The sequence below is a fragment of the Kogia breviceps genome, chromosome 6 (assembly GCF_026419965.1).
Source record: "Kogia breviceps isolate mKogBre1 chromosome 6, mKogBre1 haplotype 1, whole genome shotgun sequence".
Lineage (NCBI taxonomy): Eukaryota > Metazoa > Chordata > Mammalia > Artiodactyla > Physeteridae > Kogia > Kogia breviceps.
In genome coordinates this window covers 92,204,984-92,230,010 of record NC_081315.1, presented here as the reverse complement: position 1 = coordinate 92,230,010, position 25,027 = coordinate 92,204,984, and positions in this window count along the sequence as shown.

Below are 25,027 nucleotides of genomic sequence, written 5' to 3'. Positions count from 1 at the left end.
TCGGCCTCTTCCTCCTTCTTCCTGCCTTAAATCTGTTCATCTCCCTCAGTAGAGGGTGGACTGTAGTATTTGTCAGTATGTATTTTTATTTTTATTTGTCAATATGGAGTTTTATTTTATTTGAGTCAATATTGATTTTTATTTTTATTTTATTTGTCAATATGGATTTTCATTTGAGGTTGGATTGTAGTATTTGTCAATATGGATTTTTATTTGAGTCTTCCAGGCCATCCTGCAGAGCCTAAAGAAGTCATTCCCAGGACATGGTCCTAGAGTTTATCACTCTCACCACTGGTCAATTCTATATCCCTTTCAGAACTATGGTATTTAAGTTGGGGGGAAATTAAAGTTTTGTTTAGTTTTTGAAGAGTAATATGCTATAGGATACCCCCAGAAATAATGGCCTTAAATTTGGGGTGAGACTTGACTTTACCATGGAAATAAAGTAATGACAATTGTCTACAATGTTTTAGTGAATGCTATGTGTCCAATCTCTGAAATATAGACTGCATATCTACAAAGCTGTAAATCCCCTATTAAAAGTGCCTCTTGGTTGAGAATTTATTTATTGACTTCTGATGGCTCTATTAAAATTTGATGAGGGTTTGGCAAAAAAAGCAGCCCTTCATTGTTTTCAACACGCTAAACACTTATGTTTGAATATCACACAGGGTCCATAGTTTGTGCCCCTAGGAAAGCAATTCAAGTCAGAGCATCTATCCTCTGCATGTTCTCCTGCATACGCTTGCTGTGGATTGACTCTACGTCATAGGAAATGCCTCTGCCATCTTCCTCGATCATTGAAGCTCTCATGCTCACTGCCTTTTAAACAGGTGAATAATCAAATTGAATTGTCAGAGGGAGGGCAGAAGCAGGGCAGGTAATATCTGGACATTCCTAGGGACTTTGATGGAAAGTGTTTGAAATTTATACATAATGGTTATCCTTATTAACTCTAGCTACATGCTACCTTTAAAATCTACCCTGGTGATTGAACTCTTTATCTAGGGAGTCTGTTATGCTATTAATAAAATTCCAACTTGTGTCATAGCTATTTGTATTCTTTATTATTTTTTGCTACTATATGGACAACACCTTCATGGCAAATATTGTTATAATTCAGCTTGTGTCATTCCTGTAAAACCTTCATCCTAATTACTCAATAAAACCTTAATGAATATATGAAATTGTTTTAAAAAATACAACATAGTTCTAACAAAAGGGAAGTATAATCCAAGCTGAAATTATTTGCTAAATAATTAAAAGATAAAAGAATATACCATAAAATATAGCCAAAAGGAAAAGAACAAATGTATTTATACAAATTCTATTTTATGGCAAGATCATGTGTTCTATTTTGTCTGAATATAGAGACTTGAGGAGTATTAGTCAAGAAGCCTATGTTAAACCACAATCACAAATCAATCACAGTATTTTAGTCATTTAACACACAAACAACAATTTTTATTTCTATCTCTTGGCAGATAGCTAAGGTTGGTCAAAGGATACAGTCTCTCCACACATTCATTCACAGACCCAGCCTGATTGAGCCTCTACCATCTGTTAATTACATACGGACCACGTGACCTTCTTTTTCGTTATAATAGTTGAAAAGTGGTAGTAGCACACTTGCTATCTTATACTTTATTCCGACTTCAGAGATGAGGACCTTCTGCTTAGAACCCATTGACCAAAAGTAGCCACATCACCTCTACTGAATGCATAGGGGCTATAAAATATGGGGGTGGGGGATATAGCTATTTGGATAACTATTTTTTCTATGGATGAAGAGCAATAAAAGCCAATTAAATGCATTTTTAATGGTGTATGTGTGTGAGGTGTGTGTGCATCAACTAACAAATATATTCTGACAAATAGTGTGTCATCTGTTTAGGAATACATTATATACCTAAAATGTGTAAGGTGTGTTACCTGCTTCACAAATTTTTAATTCTAGTTGTGGAAAAGTGTATAGTTATTAAATATCCTATATATGCAAATTATCTTGTCATTTAAGTAGTTTGGGATATTTAGGGTGGAGGGTGGTCAAAAAGTAAATATATCTAATTTAAAACATTGACTCATTAAATAAGCTGTCCCTACTCCTGTCAAAAATCACTATGGAAAAAAGACCCTTATGGACCTTCAAGATGTCAGGGATAAGACATGGAGATCACCTTTCTCCCCACAAATACATCAAAAATACAGCTATATGTGGAACAAATCCTACAGAACACCTACTGAATGCTGGCAAAAGACCTCAGCTTTCCCAAAAGGCAAGAAAATCCCCACATACCTGGGTAGGGCAAAAGAAAAAAGAAAAAACAGAGACAAGAGAATAGGGATGGGACCTGCATCTCTGCAAGGGAGCTAGCTGTGAAGCAGGAAAAGTTTCCACACACTAGGGAGCCCCTACACTGGTGGAGACAGGGTTTGGGCAGGGGGGAAGCTTTGGAGCCATGGAAGAGAGCACAGCAACAGGGGTGCAGACGGCAAAGCAGAGTGATTCCCTCACAGAGGATCAGTGCCAACCAACACTCACCAGCCTGAGACACTTGTCTGCACACCCACTGGGGCAGGTGGGGGCTGACAGCTGAGGCTTGTGCTTTGGAGGTCAGATCCCAGGGAGAGGACTGGAGTTGGCTGCATGAACACAGCCTGAAGGGGCTAGTGTTCCACAGCTAGCTGGGAGGGAGTGCGGGAAAAAGTCTGGACCTGCCTAAGAGGCAAGAGACCATTGTTTTTGAGTGTGCGAGGAAAGGGGATTCCTTCCCCATCTGCCCACAGCAGGCAGAGCACCTCCTAAATAAGCTCCAGAGACAAGCACAAGCTGCAGCTATCAGCTCAGACTAGAGATGGGCATGAAATTCTAACCCTGTTGTTGCAGCCACCAAGAATCCTGTGTGGAGGCACAGATCACTATCCACACCATGCTGTAGGAGCCTGTGCAGCTCACCACTGCCAGGGTTGCATAATCCAGGGACAACTTCCCTGGAAGAACACATGTCATGCTTCAGGCAGTTGCAATGTCACATCATCCTCTGCTGCTGCAGGATAGCCCCACATTCCAATTATAACTACAGTACCCCTTCCTCCCCCCAGCATGAATGAGCCAGAGCTCCCTAATCAGCTGCTGTTTAACCCATCCTGTCTGAGCAGGAACAGAAGCCTGAGGCCACCCTACATGCAGAGGTGGGGCCAAAACCAAAACCCCAGGAGCTGTGCAAACAAAGAAGAGAAAGGGAAATTTCTCCTTGCAGCCTCAGGAGCAGTGGATTAAATCCCAACAATCAACATGATGTATCCAGAGTCTGTGGAACACCTGAATAGACAAAGAATGAACCCAAAATTGAGGTGGTGGATTCTGGGAGCAACTGTAGACTTGGAGTTTGCTGTCTGTGACTGACTTGTTACTTATTTTTATGTTTATCATAGTATACTTTTTAGTGCTTGTTATCTTTGGTGGACTTATTTATTGGTTTGGTAGCTCTTTTCTTTTTTTATTATGATATTTTTATTTTAATAATTTAAAACATTTTATATTAATAATGTTTTAAAATTATTTTAGATTTATTATTAGTTTTTTGTTTCTTTTTTTCTCCCTTTTCTTCTGAGCCATGTGGCTGACAGGGCCTTGGTGCTCTGGCCTGGTATCAGGCCAGAGACTCTGAGGTGGGAGAGCTGAGTTCAGGACATTGGACAACCAGAGACTTCTTGTCCCCAAGTAATATCAATCAGTGAGAGCTCTCCCAGAGATGACCATCTCAAAGTTAAGACCCAGCTCCATGCAGTGGCCAGCAAGCTCCAGTGTTGGAAGTCCCATGACAAACAATTAGCAAAACAGGAACACAACCCAACCCATTATCAGAGAGACTACCTAAAAATCATACTAGGTTCACAGACACCCCAAAACATACCACCAGATGTGGCCCTGCCCACCAGAATTACAAGATCTAGCCCTACCCACCAGAACAGAGGAAACAGTCCCCTCCACCAGGAAGCCTACACAAGCCACTGGACCAACTTCACCCACTGGGAGCAGACACCAAAAACAATGGGAATTACAAACCTGCAGCCTGTAAAAAAGAGAGCCCAAATACAGCAAATTAAACAAAATGAGAAGACAGAGAAATATGCAGCAGATGAAGGAGCAAGGTAAAAACCCACCAGACCAAAAATAATGAAGAGGAAATAGGCAGTCTACCTGAAAAAGAATTCAGAATAATGATAGTAAAGATGATTGAAAATCTTGGAAATAGAATGGAGAAAATACAAGAAATATTTAACAAGGACCTAGAAGAACTAAAGAGCAAACAAACAATGACGAACAACACAATAAATGAAATTAAAAATTCTCTAGAAGGAATCAACATCAGAATATCTGAGGCAGAAGAACAGGTAAGTGACCTGGAAGATAAAATATTGGAAATAACTACTGCAGAGAAGAATTTAAAAAAAAAAAAAGAAAAGAATTGAGGACAGTCTCAGAGACCTCTGGGACAATATTAAATTCACCAACATTTGAATTATAGGTGCCCTAGAAGAAGAAGAGAAAAAGTGTCTAAGAAAATATTTGAAGAGATTATACTTGAAAATTTCCCAAACATGGAAAAGGAAATAGTCAATCAAGTCCAGGAAGCACAGAGAGTCCCATACAGGATAAATCCAAGGAGAAGCACGTCAAGATACATATTAATCAAACTATCAAAAATTAAATACAAAGAAAAAATATTAAAAACAGCAAGAGAAAAAAAAAAAAAGCAGCAAGGGAAAAACAAATATAACATATGAGGGATTCCCCATAAGGTTAACAGCTGATGTTTCAGCAGAAACTCTGCAAGCAAGAGGGAGTGGCAGGACATATTTAAAGTGATGAAAGAGAAAAACCTACAACCAAGATCACTCTACCCAGAAAGGATCTCATTCAGATTCAACAGATAAATTAAAACCTTTACAGACAAGCAAAAGTTAAGAGAATTCAGCACCAACAAACCAGCTTTACAACAAATACAGGCAGAACTTCTCTAGACAGGAAACACAATAAGGGAAAGACCTACAATAACAAACCCAAAACAATTAATAAAATGGTAATGGGAGCATACATATCGATAATTACCTTAAGTGTAAATGGATTAAATGCTCCAACCAAAAGACATAGACTGGCTGAATGGATATAAAAGTAAGATCCATACATATGCAGTCTACAAGAGACCCACTTCAGACCTAGGGACACATACACACTGAAAGTCAGAGGTTGGAAAAGTATATTCCATGCAAAAGGGAATCTGGAGTAACAATTCTTAGACAGAATAACAAAAAAGTAACAAAGTAACAAAAAAAAGAAAGCTGGAGTAACAATTCTTATATCAGACAAAATAGACTTTAAAATAAAGATTATTAAAAGAGAAAAAGAAGGACAATACATAATGATCAAGGGCTCAATCCAAGAAGATATAACAATTGTAAATATTTATGCACCAAACATTTATGCATCCAATACATAAGGCAAGTGCCAACAGCCATAAAAGGCAAAATTGACAGTAAGACAATCATAGCAGTGGACTTTAACACCCCACTTTCACCAATGGACAGATCAACGAAAATGAAAATAAATAAGGAAACACAAGCTTTAAATGACACACTAAAAAATAAGAACTTAATTGATATTGACAGAACATTCTATACAAAAAAAACAATACATGTTCCTCTCAAGTGCTCACGGAATATTCTCCAGGATAGATCATATCTTGGGTCACAAATCAAGCCTTGGTAAATTTAAGAAAATTGAAATCATAGCAAGTAACTTTCCCAACAACAATGCTATGAGACTAGACAGCAATTACAGGAAAAAAAACTGAAAAAAATAAAAACACATGGAGACTAAACAATACACTACTAAATAACGAAGAGAACACGGAGGAAATCAAAAAATACCTAGAAACAAATGACCGTGAAAACACGGTGGCCCAAAACCTATGGGATGCAGCAAAAGAAGTTCTAAGTGGGAAGTTTATAGCAATACAAACCTACCTCAAGAAACAAGAAAAATCTCTAAAAAACAACCTAGCCATACACTTAAAGCAATTAGAGAAAGAAAAACAAAAAACTCAAAGTTAACAGAAGGAAAGAAATCATAAAGATCAGATCAGAAATAAATGAAAAAGAAATGATGAAAACAATAGCAAAGATCAATAAAACTAAAAGCTGGTTATTTGAGAAGATAAACAAAATTGATAAACCAATAGCCAGACTCATGAAGAATAAAAGAGAGAAGACTAAACTCAAAAGGATTAGAAATGAAAAAGAATAAGTAACAACTGACACTGCAGAAATACAAAGGATCAGGAGAGATTACTGGGTAATGTTTGCTCTAGGATTCTGGTATATAAGAAATATAAGAAATATATTCAATGTATTCACATTCAAAGATGATATATAGACAATTATACTTTGTACATCTCACATAAACAATTTTTTTTACTTCATTAGTTGCTCATTATATAGTCCACTATATTTTTGCTGGTTGGATAACACTTCTTTTTCCAAGGGAAAACCCTTGTGTTTTACTCAACTATATTTTGAGGGGAGGGCAGTAGTAACAAACAACCTAATATTCCCATGTTTTTAGCAACAGCCAAAAAATAACCATAGTTTATAATCTCACTATATGTCATGTTCTTAGTTTCTGTTCGGTAAACAATTTTGTTCAAAGAAAAACATTTAATGAAGGCAATGTTAATCCATTTAGAGGGTGTGCCTGAGGGGTGATGGCCTTGCCAATCTAGGTCATTTTTATTTCCTTATCATGTTTACATAAGCAAGAGTCTACAAAATATTTAGGACTGTATAACATGAGTGATTGTCTTCCAGTCTCTTATAATAGATCAACTGCCACCACCGATGTCTCATATTTTAGACCTGTTTTTCTTTTTATAGGAACAATTCCATTTTACTCAGCTTTGCTGCAGCACAATCACAGATAATCAGTGGCCTCAAAGAAAAAAAACATTTATTTCTCACACACAACTTATGTGGGCAGCTACAGATCAGTTTGAGCAGCCCTACCATATGAGTCTGCTTATATTATTACCCAGGCTGAAGAAATAGCTCTTATTTGGAATATGTTATGCTAGTGGCATAAGGAAAAAAGCAAAAGAGAGAGCTGAACCACACCCTGTATTTAAAGCTTTTGTTCTAAGAGGGTATGTTGAATATACTCTGATTCCATTGGTCAAAGTTAGTCAAATGGTGAAGTAAACCATCAGTGGGGCAAGGATGTAAAAATGTACCCACAGAAGGAGTTGCAAGTCACATGGCAATAGGAAGTGATATCTAATCCTCTTATAAGGAATAGAAGGACTTAATACTCAAGGACAGTACTGTGCTTTATGCCATCACCTCATTAATTTTGAAGTCCTCCTTTACCTTTCCTTCAGTGGCTACCTCTCTTTCCATCCACACTTAATTATACATACCTTTTTACTAATATTTTCTAACAAGAAAATTATGTCTCTCTTCTTACCTTCACCCTTCCTTCAACTCACACTCATAAGATAAAACTACAATAAAATCTTTAAGACACTTTCTTTTGCTCTATCATAGAAATGGTATCATGAAAGGATTCTAATTACTTTTTTTTACTTGTCTATAGATATTAGTCCATTCATTTTTTGTTTTATGTGCTGCACTAATTCTAGTATGATTCTTTTTCATTTATAGGTAATGCATTTAGTTCCAGAGGCTTGTAAGAAATATTCTGTATCTTTAGAATGGAAAGATTTTATCAGGATATGCTTTGTGGTATTTCTTTTCTCAACAATCATTCCTGAAATTCAATGAACCATTTAATCTGCAGGCTTAAATCTTTCTTTATATCAGAAGAATTTTTTCTAGTATCTTTGATCAGATGTTGCTTGTTTTCCATCTGTATCATTTTTCTTCTCATGACTAGCATAACTACGTATCCCCATTGGCCAAACATAGCCCTTGTTCATACCTGTGGTTTCAGCAAATGTATTAATATCCATCCTCTTTTACTCTGAAAAGTGTCCAATTTTGATAATAAATAACATGGTCATCCTACCTATAAATCTTACTATTTGCATACTGAACACCTGAAAATATTCTCTAAAAACCTTACCTTTTCCCTCATAATATTCACATGTAGTCAAATAAACTGTTGTCTCCAAAATGTATCTATACCATTTTCCATGAGGCTGCAGTTATCCCACCAAAGGTGGAGTAAACTTCCCATCTCTTGACTTTGGGCTCAGCTATATACTTCTTCTGTCCAATGGGATGTCAGCAGATGTGATTAAAGCAAAACATTAATTGTACTTGTGTAATGGGACTTGCGTCTTATTCCTCTTCAATCATCAAGGGAAGAATATGTCCCAACTAGCACACTGGTCAAAGGAGAATGAAGCACATCAGGATCAAACCTGGAGCATCTGTAATTTGGAGTCAAGTTCAGATAAGTCCTGCCCACAGCAGTCAATGACTCCCAGATAACTGATGGATGTAAGAGCAATAATAAATATCAGCAAAACTAACAGATTCACTCTATATTTTTACTGTGTACTCCAAAATATTTTGTATTTAATATTTTAGATCACTAAGTTTTCTCAACAGTAAAAATCATAATTTATTTCATCCACTATTTTTTTTCAAGAAGGGAAATCATTTTTCTTAATCACCAGAAAAAAATTTTCTACCAAGTCTCTTTTACTAAGCATGTTTCCTCTTTGTTCTAGCTAATTTCTAAACTCTAGTTCTTGAACCCTTTAAAATAATATGCTATTTTTCTTTGTCATCTCATTTGGGTTTATGTCTTAGTTATGGAATATTATTGATTTTAGTCCCAGAAATGTCAGAAAATGAAATTATCTCTTCTCTTTGGTGTTGTATTGTAGAAGCAAGAAAGATGCAAGGCAGTCTCTGATGTGGCACCTGGAGACAGTCTGCTGGTACAGTGGTCCCCCACTACACATCTAAGATAAAACTTAGGAAGCCTTGAGCCAACCTCAATCAGATCACTCAATCAACTTTATTTTTTTCCTTCTTCTGAAGAATCTAAGAGACTAAACACATTCCATAATGGGCAGTGCTAAAATTTAATAAGAAATACAGAGATTTCTAAGGGCCAAACACCTCCAGTATTGATTAACAATTCCCATTTACAGCTAGAACATTAGGCTTCATTAGGGTTTACACAAAAATGTGAAAGTCCCAACTGGCTTACTCCAGGGGACTCCCACAGAACCCTAGGTTTGTATGTCCTTAAGACATTTACACTCTAACACCCATTCAGAAGACACAGATAAATCAATATTATTTTTTAAATCGGGGGAAAGAAGCTATGTACAGATTGTTATTTTCCTCTTCACAGTCTCTCACATCCATATAACTCTTTAATATCATTCATCTCACCCTTTTGTATGACCCTATTAATCTACTTTTCTCAAAATCAAAGTTATTGAAATCATTTTGTTGCTTTTTTTGTTGCTGTTGTTAATTACCTTTAATATTTTCTCCATTCACATTCACTTAGCAAACCTCTCCCACTGGGGTTTTCATCCTCACCACTCTGTGCAATCTTCTCTCGCCAACTGTCCAATAATCTCCATGTCCATAAATCCAATGGGTACTTTTAAGTCCACTATTCAATTGATATGTAAGCAGCATTCTCCATGGTTGATTATGCTCTCTTTTTAAATCTTGAATTCCTTCAGCATCTATGAGGCCAAAATTGTTGGTCTTCTTTTTTGTTTCCTTTTAAGTTCCTTTTTTCTCTTCCAAATTTTGAACATTTTATCTTCATCATGGTTCTGTTCTGAGCCATTTTTTTTCATGATAGTCTGTATTTGGTTCTTAAATAATCTCCTTCATTTAAATCTAATTTGTGTTCTAAATAGAAATGCTATATAACCTGAGCGCTATATTTCCAGTTCAAACCTCTCTTCCACTCCAGACATTTGGATGTGTTCATGGTTTCTCAAATTGAACTCACAAACTTTGTCCCCATAATTTTCTTTTTTGGGGTTTATCTCTGAGAATGCATTATCACATACTGAGATTCAGTTAATAAAACCTTAGGGGTCCTCTTTGACTACTCGTACCACTCTGTTAGTGGATTATTTGGTTTTATCAACTTTGCTATCTTTCACCAACACTATCCCAGTGACACCAGTATTTCTCACTTGAATTATTCCACTAGCCTCTTGGCCTCTCTTCAGTCCCTAATGAAACATTGCTGCTATCAATGTATCTTTTTAAAATCAACAAATCAAGCCATCCCTCCCTATTTAAACCTTTGTAATAACTGTTAATTTCACTTTAAAAATGTAAACATAGTCTGAACATGGCTAACATAGCCATGCTTAATGTGACACTTCCTCATTCTATCTCACTTTGTTTCACATTTCCCTTTGCTCTCTCTCATGCAGCCATGAAAGTCTCTCTTAAGATCCTCAAAGGTCACTGCCTCAAGAAATAACGTTAAACCTGAATCTGTTTCTTTTTTCTTTTTAATTTATAATTTGACCTTTATTATTTCTGAGGTATCAGCTAACGTATCACTTCCTAAAAGAAAACTTGTCATACAGGACCAGGATAAATTTTCAAATGGCTCACAATACTTCTTCCTTTCATAGTTCTTTATTTACTATGACTTAATAAATTATTTGCAAATATTTATTTAATGTGCATCTGTACAGATGGTCTTTAAATTCCCTGAGGCAACAAATCATGTATGTTCTATGCAGCTCTATGCTCCTAGTAACTAACACATTCAATAACTATTAATGAGTAATTCATATGCCTTGGACAACATAGGACTCTACATTACAGCATAGATTTTTATTTCTGGGAGGGCAATGGTACTGGGAAATAAAACAAGGTGTTTGTTTTTTGTTTTTTGTCTTTTTTCTATTCATCTCTGTCAATTACTCATCCTTGACCCACATTTTTTGCTTTGTCTCGGCCGTTCAATATAGGGAAGTAGAGTAAGTTTTTTACTTGTATATATTTTGTACACATAATTATCTCAAGCTTAACTTCTTAAGCAAATGGATGTTAACTTCTTGAACTTAAAACAACTTTTCAACTCTGTGTGCTTGCACTAAAAGTATGGTAGTGGAAATTTTATTTGCATATTTTGGCATGTATTTTAATTAGTTTAATTTTCCATATAAGTCAGGATCATTTTAAAAGATTGGAAACTTTTTTCACACATTCTTTATGAAATATTTTCTTTATTTTTTCATATCTGGATAATGACTTGGTCACACCAGCATTGAGAAGATTAAATGAAGAAAATATGAAAATATTTCATAAAATACATAGTACTGTGCAATTTGTTATTATGTTAATATTATCCTTGCAGATGGTATTAAAATCATACATCTTTATATTATCATCATATTATTTCAACTAAACAATAAAAAACTTTCTGCTTATTTTTCTAATTTGTCTCAAAAATAATTATTACTCAAAGAGTCCAGTTTATATTCAAAGCCAGTATTGTTAGGCAATGCAACTTTATTCAAAATCATTTCCTCATAAGACAGAATCTAATTGGCTGACAGAATACTCAAACTAGGGATTCTAGCTGATCATAGTTAAAATTTACTACCGCTATAAACCTATGGGGGAAAAACAGTGCTATGCATTTGAAATAGAAAAATTACATCTCCATTGCTTTAGTGTTCATTTTACAAACTTGTTTAGTTAATATTTTTACAAAAAGATTCTTCCACTCAGGATCCTAATTAGAAACTGTGACATTCCAGAGCCAGACCTGCCACATTTTTTAAAGTCACTCTTATTTTTTCTGGCATTGGATTTTAATGGTCAGATCCCCCAAGCTCTGTGATTATGCATGTAGGCTCTGTGACACACAGCACTTAAAGTTTAGGACCAAATGAGGCTCTAGATAGCACATATCATTTGTAGAATAATAAGAATAATAGGATGGATTCCCATTTGCTCAAGCGATAAACTGATGTCTCAATAGTCATGTGGTTATATCCTCTTGGAAACTCACAGTTTTAGTAAATTGAGGAACATGTTTTAATATGGCCAAATAATACATTTCTATGCATCTAACATTTTATAGTAGACATATAACATTTTTATTATTCCCACTTGAAAATAATAGAATAATGAATTATCAATTAGTTACCTCATTTAAAATACTCTCTGAAACAAAGTTTTTTAAAAACCTATGTAATAAAATACTAATTATTCAAATTATTCATTATGAGATAAACTAAAATATTCAAGGCATTTTAGTGGTATAAATTCCAAATCCAACTTTAATATATTCATTTCCAAAATATGGATGGTTTGCATAGAAAGCTGGAAAGTAATCAAAAGAGTCTTTGAGCTGTTAAACTTCACCATCTACAATATCAAATTGAAACTTACTATTTCTGCACTTTTTCTTTAGTAAAGATGAATTATTTTCCTTTCATTTACAACCATGCATAAATAATTTCAATCTGCTTATGTTTTCACTTAGCATTTTGCACAAGAAAATTAAAGACATCACTGAACTCCAGGAAGCATTTAACACAATCAGCCATTTGATCTTAGGACTGCACTGCTATGCTAAGTTGATTTTTACTACTATTGCATTTTAGAATAGAAACATTATTGTATTTCTAGTCTAAAAGCAAAGTTAGTTGAAATAATAATTGCTTGGCATCATGTCAAGACAACTTGATTTTTTTAATTTTAAAAATGAAAAGTTATAAAAACATGAATAATACAAATATAATTGTTGAAAATGCTAAAAAAACCCAAACATTTTCAAAAGAAGCTTGAATCACAAGATAGGTATCTCCAAGACCCCCATATTTATTGAAAATTAGATGCTGCTAAATAATTCATTGGGTGATAAATAGAAATGCTTTCTGTAAAATGAAGTATTTAAATAATGTTTAAAATCAAAGTAGAATATAGAATAATACGCCTATTTTCTAAGGCACCATAAAGGACTTTTGTGATTTTGTGTTATATATCCACAGGCATTGTATCCAGAAGCTGCAAGACAATAAACCCTTGCTATCCAATTTAGTCATATTGCCCTGTGAAAAGTGCATTCAATTTTAGGCAGCTCATTTGTAACAAAATATAAAAAGCCAGATAGATTTCTGAAAAAACAAACAATAATGTTCAGAAATCTGGAGAGGGTATTTTTAATAAGATAATGTTCATAGCAATCTTTTTCTTACATCTCTAGAATGAGATTAGATGTCTCTCATCATGGATGAAGTATTTTGATGAAGAAAAAATAAAGAAGTTGCTTAAAACAAGATTAGTTTCATAGAATTTTCTAACCAGAAAGAATCAATAAGGATCAACTTATCTAACACCCTTATTTAAAAATGAGGATTTGGGACCAAAATTGTCATCACAAACAAGTCCCTGGAGCCTGTTAGTGTCAGAACCAACATTAAAACCCACATTCATGATAATAGACGTTTTCACCAATTTGCCACATGCTTTAAGTATCTCTAGTTAGTGTTACTTTACTGAATTAAAAGTACCCTATTATTAACTTTTTCCAAATGCATTTTGGGCAATCTTACTATTAAAATGGGCTTTGGTATAAGACAAAATAATTTCAATCCATAACCTATAACCTAGATTTTGACCTTGGCCAAATTTTTGTGTTTCCATTTTTCTCCTCTTTAAAAAGGAAGTTTTAATAGCAGCAACTTTTAAATAGGTTTGAATATCATATGAGAAAACTGAAGTGACACATTTAACCCAGAATCTGGCACATGGTAAAGTTTTTATCTTTGTTGACTAGTTTTATGAATTGTGGAAGAGAGCATAAATAGGTAGGTGGAAAGTATTCTTTACACCCTCCAGAAATTCTCCTCAACTGAATGAATACGAAGTAAAGCACAACGGGGAAAATCACAACAAAAACTATGTACGAAATAAACTTTCTAAAAACACTTTACCTTCACATGAATAGCAAGGAGACTGGCAACTGAATTCTCACAGAGATCATGGAAGGTAATTGACACTGGGGTGACATTTTTAATGCTTAAGAAAAATAACTGTAAGTCAACATCCAAAAGAAATACTCTTCAAAAATAAGGTTAAATTAATAAATTTCTAGACAAGCAAAACTAATACAGCATCTATTGCTAAACAAACAAAAGTAAGGGTCAGTATTCTTCAGGGAGAAGAAAGGTGATTCCAGAAAAATGAAGGTGCAATGAATACTCAATTATTTGAGAAAATGTAAATGAATATTGGATGTTTAAATTTATAATAATAACAATACAATGTTTTGTGTGACATAAAAATATTTAAAATTTAGATACACTGCAATAATAATATAAATGGTAAAAGAGTAATTATAGGAATTATTAGCATTGTATAAACTGTGTGTGTCAGGAGAGAAGTAATTATTCAAGGAAGCATTTTGTAATATTTATAGTAATCACTAAAAGAATAATAAAAGAATGCATAACTAGAAAACTAATAGGGAAGTAAAGATAAAAGGAATTAAAAAACAGAGAAATAGATATAAAACAACTAGTTAGAGAAGAGATTTACAATCAACTGGAGCAATAATTAAAATTAAATGTAAATAAACACAAGGAGTAAAAAGCAAAAAATGTCAGACTGTATACAAAAGCAAAAGTCTAGCATATACTCCTTTCAATAGACACACCTTAAATATGAGGACATAGAAAATTTTAAAGTAAAGGTATGCAAATATATATAACATGCAAATGGTAATCAAAGAATCCTGGCATAGTTATATTTATATCAGAAAACTAGAGTTAAAGGCAAGATTTATTTTTATTATTGTAAATAAATATTGCATAATGATACAAGAGTTCATTCAATAGGAGCTACATGTATCTTTAATTTGTATATACATAAAAATATAGATTCAAAATATTTAAATACTGACATACTGTAAAGAATAAGTAGGCAAGCTACAGTCAAAATGGACATTTTAGCAAAATTACCTCAGTAAATGATGGAACAAACAGAGAAAACCATCAAGAACTATAAACTTCAAATAGTATGATTAACAAATTTGTCAAACTGAGATCCATAGAATACTTTATCCACATTCTTTATAATTGGACATGGATCATTTTCTAAATTGCCATAAAACAACTACCAACAAATTTCAAATGACTGAAATTATTCAGTTTGTTTTCTGCCTACAGAAGAATTAAGCTAGAAACCAATAAAAGAAGATAGTTAGAAAATCCCAGATGCTTGAAAATAAAGCAATACACTACTAAATAGTCCACAAGTCATAGCCAAAATAACAAAGAGGAAATTTTCAATACTAAATGATAATGAAAATATATCAAAATGTGTTATGAAGCTAAAGCTGTGTTTTAAAGGAAATTTATTATCATAAAAAATACACTTGAAGACAGAAAACCAGGCATTTAAGTATCCATCTTAATGAACTAGAAAAGGAAAGAAGGGATTGATAAGGTAAAAACAGAAGTCAATGACATAGGAAACAGAAAACAATAGAAAAATCAATAAAGCCAAAAGTTGGTTATATGAAGAGATGAATTAGAAAACTAACATGAGTGATTAAGAAAAAATGACAAATGATTAATATGAATGAAAAACATAACTCTAGATACTATGGATATCATAAAGATACTAAAGTAATATTTTCCAAGATTTAAAAATTTATTTGAAATTTTAGATGATGTAGACAAATTTTGAAAAGCACAACTACATGAAACTTATATAAGAATAAATAGGAAACCTGAATTCTTCTATGTATATTAAATAAATTAAATCTATAACTAAAAATAAAACAGAAAGTTCCTGGTCCAAATAAATTTTCATGTGAATTTCTTTAAACATTACATAATAATCTGCAACAATCTTAAGTATTTCCAATTATTAGAAAGAATGGGGGAAATCCACAATTCATTTTATGAGAGCAGCATAAATTTAATTACAAACCTGTGAAAAAAATACAAGAAGGAAATTGAGAGACATATAAATGAAAATAATAATACTTGAACCATCCACATGATATACAGAAAAACAAATTCCTTATCGCTTCTAGACATAAAATAAAAGATAAAACAATGAAACAGGAGAGTATCTTTCTGACTTTGGTATGAGCAAATGTCTTAAGCAAGATTTCTGTACATTAAAAGACAACACTAAAAGAGTAGAAAAGCAGTCATATTTAATACCAATTATCAATGACAGACTTGAAGCCCAAACGTAAAAAGAATTCCATATTCCCTTAGGAAAAGACGGACAGCTCAGGAAAAAAAGTGGAGAAACCTCTTGCAACAGGTAAAAGAGACTGTTCAGTCAATGGGCATGTGAAATTGTATAAAACCTTATTTGTGATAAGGGTAACACAAATTAAAACCAATGTGATACAAATACAGTCATCAAAATGGCTAAAATTAAAATGACTGGTATCACCTACAAATGTTGTGGATGCTCTAAACAAGAGACGTGCCCTACATCTCCACCAAGAATGTTACTACTTTCCCACTCCAGCAAAGAGGAAAGAAGATTCTCTCCTTGCCCAGCAACAGCCCAGCCACTGAGATACTACCACCACTCAGCCAGTGAGAAACTGTCCCCACCCTAAACTCTTGCTCTCCTCCTGGATGGACTTTCCTTCAAAGTAGCACCCTCAACTTTCTACTTTTTCTCCATAAAGTAACAATCCTCTGCTCTGCCGGAATTGCTTATGGTTTTGCCATAGCTTTCAAGTCCAGAATTGCAATTCCTCTGCTATTCCCGAATAAACCTATTTTGCTGGTAAAATAACTGCCTGTTTTATTTTAAAGGATGACATTAGCTACGAATGAAAAACAACCAAAATGTCCAGAAACGGCAGAATGGATTGATCTTAATATAGTCATAAAATAGAATGCTACACATCAAAGAAAAGATTCTATTGCAACCACAAAAACATGTTTAAATTATGCTACATGTTGACAGAAAAAACACCAGCACACACACACACACTCAAATGCAAATAGTATAGCCCCGTTGTTGATATGTGTGTGTGTGTTTGTGTGTATGTTTCAGTTGTAAAACAGGCACAACCCCTGAACAGAATTCAGGATAGTAATTAATTTGAGGGAGGAGTAACAGAGGGGCTTCTAGGAGCTGGCATTTGTCTAATTTTTGATGTGAGTAGTGATTGCACAGTTGTGATCACACTGAGTGAAATTACAGAGCTTTACATTTTTAAATGTATTCTTGATTTATATGTGGGTACATTTTCAGAGAAAAGAGTAAAATATGTGAATACAACCTCGTGTTATTCTCTTAAATGTTCTTTGGATTCTTGCTTCCTAAAATGTTTATCATTTTTCAGGTTTTTTTTTTTTTGCCTTTTGATACCCCACTTCTCATAGGTTAGTTTATAGTTTTGAGCCTCTCTCTGACAACTTTTCATCAGACACTTAAAGTATCTATTTAAAGGCTACTGCCAGATAATTTCTGCTCATGGTATTCTACTGAAAACATGACTCTTTTCATTTGCTCTGAAGAACACATCTCCCATTTCATTGATCAAAGCTTTTAAAAATGCTTTTCCAAGAGACTCATGACTAACATCATTATTTTGATGTGAAAACAGCTAACATCTGTGGCTTAGGAAAAAAATAATAAAACATGCTTCTGAAAGAACTTGTTCCATGTACTATACAAGTTCTGTATTATCAATGCTTGTATTTCGAATCTGTTCTAATTATTTTTTTCCAGCTATGCCAAAAAGAAGAAAGTATTAACTCTGCTTGTTCATAGTGTACTTTTGTTTTTTTATGACAAATGACCTTCTAAAATTTATATTGGTTTATTTGGGATTACTTATCACGTATTTTTCTTAACTAAAGTCAGCCTCCTGCCAGTCAGGAAGCTGTGTAGAGTCTTAAATCAGGTGAAGTGTTAAGATCCATATGTCTGCATGCTTAATGAATTGTATTTAGTGTTTTATTGTGTTTACTCGATGGCTTTTTCTGAGAATTTTAATACATATGTTTTCACTTTTTTAATTTTAAAGCATTCTTAAGAACTGATTATCACTTCCAAAGTCCATTTGATGCCACTCATATTTTAATTATGTGTTGGGATTTGAGGATAGTATTTTATAATTCGAGATTTTTTTTATCATACAATTTTATGAATGAATCACTTTCATTTCATTGTACTCTATGGAAAGTATAAACATTATACCTTAGTGTAATTAATCAATCCATAATAGCATAATATGTATAAGCATTTTTCATGAATAATATAGCAACTAGACACATTTAAAATTCCAATGGCCATTTCTGTTTACCAAGAACTATATTTACTATGGTTATAAGATAATAAATTAAATATTACTCAAGTTATTTACAGCTGTTAATAACTCCTCTATCAAACATACTAAAAGAAATTTATTCATGATCTTAAACATTATCAGGTAAACCTCGTTTTGCCTTCTGGGAGGTAAGTAAGAAGGAAGGCAGAATTAAGTGAGATCAACATCATTTCTCCTCAAAAAGCTTTTCAAAATCATGAAAAGAAAATTATTAAGAAACTTTTTCTGGTCTGTAAAATAGAGCTGCTTCATCATTTTATGGGCCTAGAATGTCATGTTTTTTGACTGAACAGAGACTATTTTTTTTTTTTTTTTTTTTTTTTTTGGTACGCGGGCCTCTCACTGTTGTGGCCTCTCCCGTTGCGGAGCACAGGCTCCGGACGCGCAGGCTCAGCGGCCATGGCTCACGGGCCCAGCCGCTCTGCGGCATGTGGGATCCTCCTGGACCGGGGCACGAACCCGCATCCCCTGCATCGGCAGGCGGACTCCCAACCACTGCGCCACCAGGGAAGCCCCCCTGAACAGAGATAATTTTAACAAGCTAAATAGGATTACAGAGAATAGTGAGAAGTCTTTCTTTGAGACTGTGCTAGAAAAAGCGGAGAAGAAATGACTTGCCAGAGGATATGTTTCTGAGGCTAATTTCAATGGCACATCCATTAAAGAAATAAAACTAGAAATGAATAATATGTAAAGAAATGTCTTCTGCCAGTCCAATTATTTCAAGACTGAATAGTTCAGGTCTTTCTGATAAAAGGAATTCATCAATAGATAAATAAATATGATGTTATTAAAACCAATTCAAAGAATATATAGTTTTATTTATATATGAGTGAATTTGAATACAGTGAAAGCCTCCACATCAAGGCATCCATATTTATTTATTAATAGATGAATGTTGAGTACTTACTATTAAATATTTGGTATCCTAGACACTAGGGATACAAAGAAATATAAATAACAGTCTCTGCAGTCAGAACCTGTACAGTACGTTGGCAGAAAGTGACAAAAATTTCTGAATGATACACAGTAGGATAAGTGAAATAATAAGGGTGTGCAAAGTATAATGGAGACTACCAATAAGGAAAAACTGTCTTGTTATTTGAATCAAATAGAGTTTATTTTCAGGTGAAGAAAAAAAAGAATGCTATCTAGAACAAAAAGCACATACAAGAGTGGCAAGATGCGAAGACATGGCTTTAGGGAATTACACACAGTTCAGTATGGATTGAGCATATGTTACAAGGGGAAAATGTAAAGAGATGAATTTTCAGAAAGAATTAAAGAATACATAAGATATCTTTGTAAGTACAGTAAAGGAGACAGATTTAATCCTATTTGCGAAAGAGAGAGAGCCTTTGAAGAAATTCAAGAAGACTGATTTGGCGGCTTCCCTGGTGGCGCAGTGGTTGAGAGTCCGCCTGACGATGCAGGGAACACGGGTTTGTGCCCCGGTCCGGGAAGATCCCTCATGCCGCAGAGCAGCTGGGCCCGTGAGCCATGGACGCTGAGCCTGCGCGTCCGGAGCCTGCGCTCCACAACGGGAGAGGCCACAACAGTGAGAGGCCCGCGTACCACAAAAAAAAAAAAAAAAAGAAGAGTGATTTGTGCCAACTTTTACGTTAGGAAGATCACTTTGGCCACAATGCCGGGCATGAACTGGAAGACAATAGGGACAAAAGGGTAAGCCAGCTTTTGGAAAATCAAGTGAGAAATAATTAGATCCTGAGCTAAAATAGTGGCACTTGAAATAGAAATAGGATGGTTGCTTAAGAGTTAGAATAAGCAGCACTTAGTAATCATTCAGACAAGTGTGGTGGAGACAGACAAAAGTCATGAATATCTACAGGTTGAGAGGTTTGACAACTAGGTGGAGGAGATTTACTGGTAATGTTCACCAAAAAGGAAAGTTACACTGAAAAACATGTTCGAAGGAAAGTATAAGTTTACTTTGGACACGTGAGATTCACATACAGGTGGTAATCATGTTCAGGTAACAGCAAACGTAGTTTTCAGAACTCAACAAAATGATCTGGACAAGAGATACTAATTTAGGAGTTTCCCGAACATTTCCCATTGCTGACCTCACTGAAGTTAGGTGGTTTTCCCAGAGGAAGCAGAATTATGAAAGAGATTTAGAACCTTGGTGAACACTAAAGTTTAAGGAATGTGAAGTGGAAGAGAAAATTATAAAGGATCTAACAGAAAGCATGAACTGAAAACATAATGGTATCACAAAATCCAGGGAAGGAAAGAGTTTGCAGTCAAAAAATTCAATAAAATCATGCAGCAGTTTTGTTAATAAGATACGGACTAAAATGTCTCTAATGGATTAGCTATAATCAGTTTTTGGTGAACTTAATGGGCCAATTTTACAGCCGTGGAAGTAATAGAAGCCAGATTCCTGTGGGACAAAAACATTGTGAAAAAAATTTGGAAGTAACACATATAAATTACATATTTCAAAACCTGATGGGGGAAAAAAAGACACAAGTTAAGTAATGTAACAGTCAGAATTTCTTGGTTATGCTGCAATAAACAACCTTAATATCTCACTGATTAGAACACCAGAAGTTTATTTCTTGCTTAGGCTTCATGCCCATCTCATGTCAGCAGAAGATTCTGATCCACATTATCCTCACTCAGAATCCAAGCTAATGGAACCTTTAAAATTTGGAGTTATTGTGGCAGGGAGGGAAAGGAAACAGAAAATTGTGCACTGAATCTTGAAGACACATATCTTAACCACATATCTTAACGAAAGCAAGTCACGTGTTCATGCCTGCGTTCAAGGGGTGGAAGTGCAATTTACTCTCTTCCCAGAATGAGAAAGGGAGAAATATTTATGAAAACTGTAAATACCATTGCAATCTATTCTCTTCACCAAATATTCTGTTCACTCTACCTCCTGAATCCAGGGTTTACTCACCTCAGCCATAAATCCCATTCAATCATGGCACCAAACTAAAAGTGCCAGTTTTCTCTGTGAAAATGTCTTTTACTTAGAATGATGGATAAGAGATTTTAGGTAAACTATAGCTATGGTTATTCTTGTTTTGGAGACCTCTGAATTTAGAAAGACATGTTATTTGCCTCCACAAACACACCTCAATAAATATTGGAAGAACAAGGTCTGGATAATCATGACAAATGCTCCTTTTTGGAAAACAGAAGAATGCAACACAAATCAGAAACCAACTATTTTTTCCACTATCTTCCTTTGCCACAGTTGAAATGGACATCAGGGAATATGCTTTGCTTGGATGCTACTGCAAATAGTTCTCAGATTACTTTCTGTCCAGAAATAATTGGGACCTAGTGTCATTTCAAGTCTCAAATGGCAATGGCCTCCTCTGGTCCAAGCTCATTTTGTTTTTGTTTTTTTGTTTTTTCTGTGTGTTTTTTTGGACAGTACATTCTTTTTAAAAACCTGGTTGGTTCTTATCAATTTGATTCCAGTCAGCTTTATCTTTATATGTCAGTATTCACAAGCACATTTCCTTTCAAGACATACATCTCATACGAACTGTATTTCTCTCTCTCTCTCTTCATTTCCTTCTCTCTCTCAATACCTTGACTTAACATATACCTGGAAGTTATCAAGTGGGTAGGTTTGGCAAGCACGCATTCTTAGTCTCTGTTTCTTGAGGCATTTTTCCCATTTAAAAATATTTATTGGATGTCATCATCTTAATTTGGATTTTTTTCTGGTGTACCTTAATCCAGGTGGTTTTAAATATGACTGTCATGGTCATCTCCTTAATTTGATATTTGCTCTGAGGCAATTTAATTGGTTGAAAATTGTTCACAGTTTTTTTTATTTGCAACACTCAGTTTAAATCAACATTTCATTTATTCCTCGAAAGTTTTCTCACTTTTTTTCCCCCCTACTATTTTGGGTCTAAAAACAGTTGTCATTTTAATATTACAAGGCTTCAAATTTCTGGATATGCTTTGTTCCCTTTTATTCATTACTGAAAACTGGCTGATTTATTTCGAGATCTTACTTTTCTTGTAATGCCTTGCTAAATATATTGAATACATGCCATTGCCTTCTGTTTTTCAGCCTTTTCCATTAACCCTTCAGATCCACTACCTGCATGGTCTGCTTTCTAAATTATAACCAAAAATATTTTTACCAAAAGTTTTGTGACTGTCTAATGTGTGGCACTATTTTTTTTAAGCCGTAAATAACAGGTTTCTCTTTGCTTACCACATGGGTAGAGACATTATCTTATACTTTAGGGTTTTGTTATGTTAACACCCAAATTCTAGGAATCGATTTCTATATTAAGCAGGAAAGAGAGGTTATGCTTTGGTAAAGAGCAAACCCAAAATCTCAGAGCTTAAAAGTAAAGAGGTATTTCCTACTCACACCACATTATTTTTATCTCAAGTCAGCAAGGCTGTCCACTCAACACTGTGATCGCTCATGGACCCAGACAACAAACATCTGCCTCCTGGATAATCACCTGTTGCATGAAAGGGGTATGGAAAAATGGATAATCTTGAGCTAGCTCATAAGGCTTTTGCTCAAAAATAAGGTAAACCAAAGTTCATTCACAATCTTACCACATGCCTGGAGGGAGAATAATCTTAATGTAAGTAATCTGCCCTATTGGCTAGCATAGGCAATATCGAGAGAGGTAAGTGGAATTAAAATATCATTTTTACCTTTATTTTTAAGGGATAAGTGATTATATATGCTATTTGCTGAGAAGAAATTTCCAAAAAGAGAGCAGTTATGAATATTGGAAAGAATGGTGATCAATCTTGGAGCATAATTGCTGAGGATGCTAAAGAAGATAGGGTCTATGCAGAGATGAAATCATTATCCTTAGAAAGGAAATGGACATTTTTCTCCCCTTTGAAAATGGGAGAAAGAAAGTCAGATGGGTGTAGATAAAAGTAAATGTGAAGGTGAGGAAAATTATACCTGAGAACCAGGACTTTCTCAAGGAAGCTAAAAGTCATTGAAAAGAAACCAGAGTGCATATAGTATATTCAAAATGTTTTCTGTGGCCTAGGTTAATTTAAAGATATACAATAGGAGAAAATTTTACCTGAAATAGTTTCTATTTTGTAGTATAAGTAGGTATTTCATTTCAGAGCTAAAACTCAGAAGACAAAAATATACATTTTAATGGACTTCTTAGCCAAAGGAGACGTGTAATCAGCAGACAATCTCATTACAAAGTGCTTATCGCTTCCCTTCTAGGCTCACTAAGAGAGATGCAACTACAATAATTCTACCTCATATAGTAAAGAATGAGGAAAAGAGAAGATGGCAAATAAAAGAGAGACCAAAGTTTGCATTTGAGTGAAAGAATTCCTGAGTGATTCTTCTCCCCCATCATGAAGATGTGGCTTATGCAAAATTTTATAAATAAACAGGGAGAGGAGCAAAACTGCTACAGTTTTTTAAATTATTTATTTTACTTTAAATACTAGATAACTTTTATTTACTAAGTACTTTCCCCTTAATTCTCATTTTAGTGAGGAAGATGACCAACTAGGATCAGTTTAAAGGCTGATAGCTCATAAACTTTATGAGATTGGCAAGATCTAAGTGATAATGATAAAAAGCACACTCAGAACTCACTTCCTAAAGCTTTTTTATTCAGCTATTTATAGCTTCACTTTTCCAATATTTTTAATTGTCTAATATGGGAGTCTGGTAAGTTACTGACACTCTTTGTAGAATTTATACCATAGAAGGGAGAATAAGACACACATTTATGTGCTTTAACCCCTACACCTCAAATTTGGAATATAGACATCAATGATATATCACACAATATAGGTAGTTTCCCCTATAAAGTTGGGAATTGTAGCCAAGGTTAAAAAAAAATCGGAGGATGCAAGAATGGATGTTGTGCACAAAATAACTAATGCTTCTTCTCCTTGGAGAGTGAGTTTCGTCAGCTGAGTAATGCTTTGGTGAAATGATTTATTTCTCCCTGAAATTCCATTTCCCTCACTTGATGGCAGCTACCCTTTCAAAACTCAAAGCCCGTACTTATTACTAGTACCATTAAGAAAAACTAGACAATAATATCTAGACTGTCCAACGTAACAAAGCTTGTCTCACTGTCATGCTACACAGTCAAGTCAAGAAATAATGTCTGAAAGCTGGGAGCACAAATTTGTGGGTGATTGTTTTGGTGTTTGTCAGCTTTAGTCTATCTTTCGTGTTGATCTTTCCTTTAAAATTTCAGTTTCAATTTGCTTCAGATTCTATTTCTTGTCAAACTCTTCAATATCTCTAAGAAAATTATTACAAACATACGTACAAGATTGTATGCATATCTGGGATCTATTTTTATTTACAACTATATATGCAGCATTAATACAAAGCATGTGATTTTGCTGACATCCACAAAAGTTTTCTCTTCTACTGCTAACTTACTAAACATGTGTGGATTTTTTATTAACATTTATTTTTATGCCACTCATCACATTTTTTTCTCTGCTGTGGCCATTGTTGGTGCTTTCATTATCGCTTGTTTAAGTTTCCCATTTTGATTCACAATAGGAACAAGTTGTCTATTTCTAGATCAGGCTTTTGGTCTCTGCTGTGTACAGATTGGGAGTGTAGAATTTTTAATGAAGTTGCTTCATGTTTACTTTTACTGTATGCCAAATGATAAAGCTTTATTATAGCAATTCCCT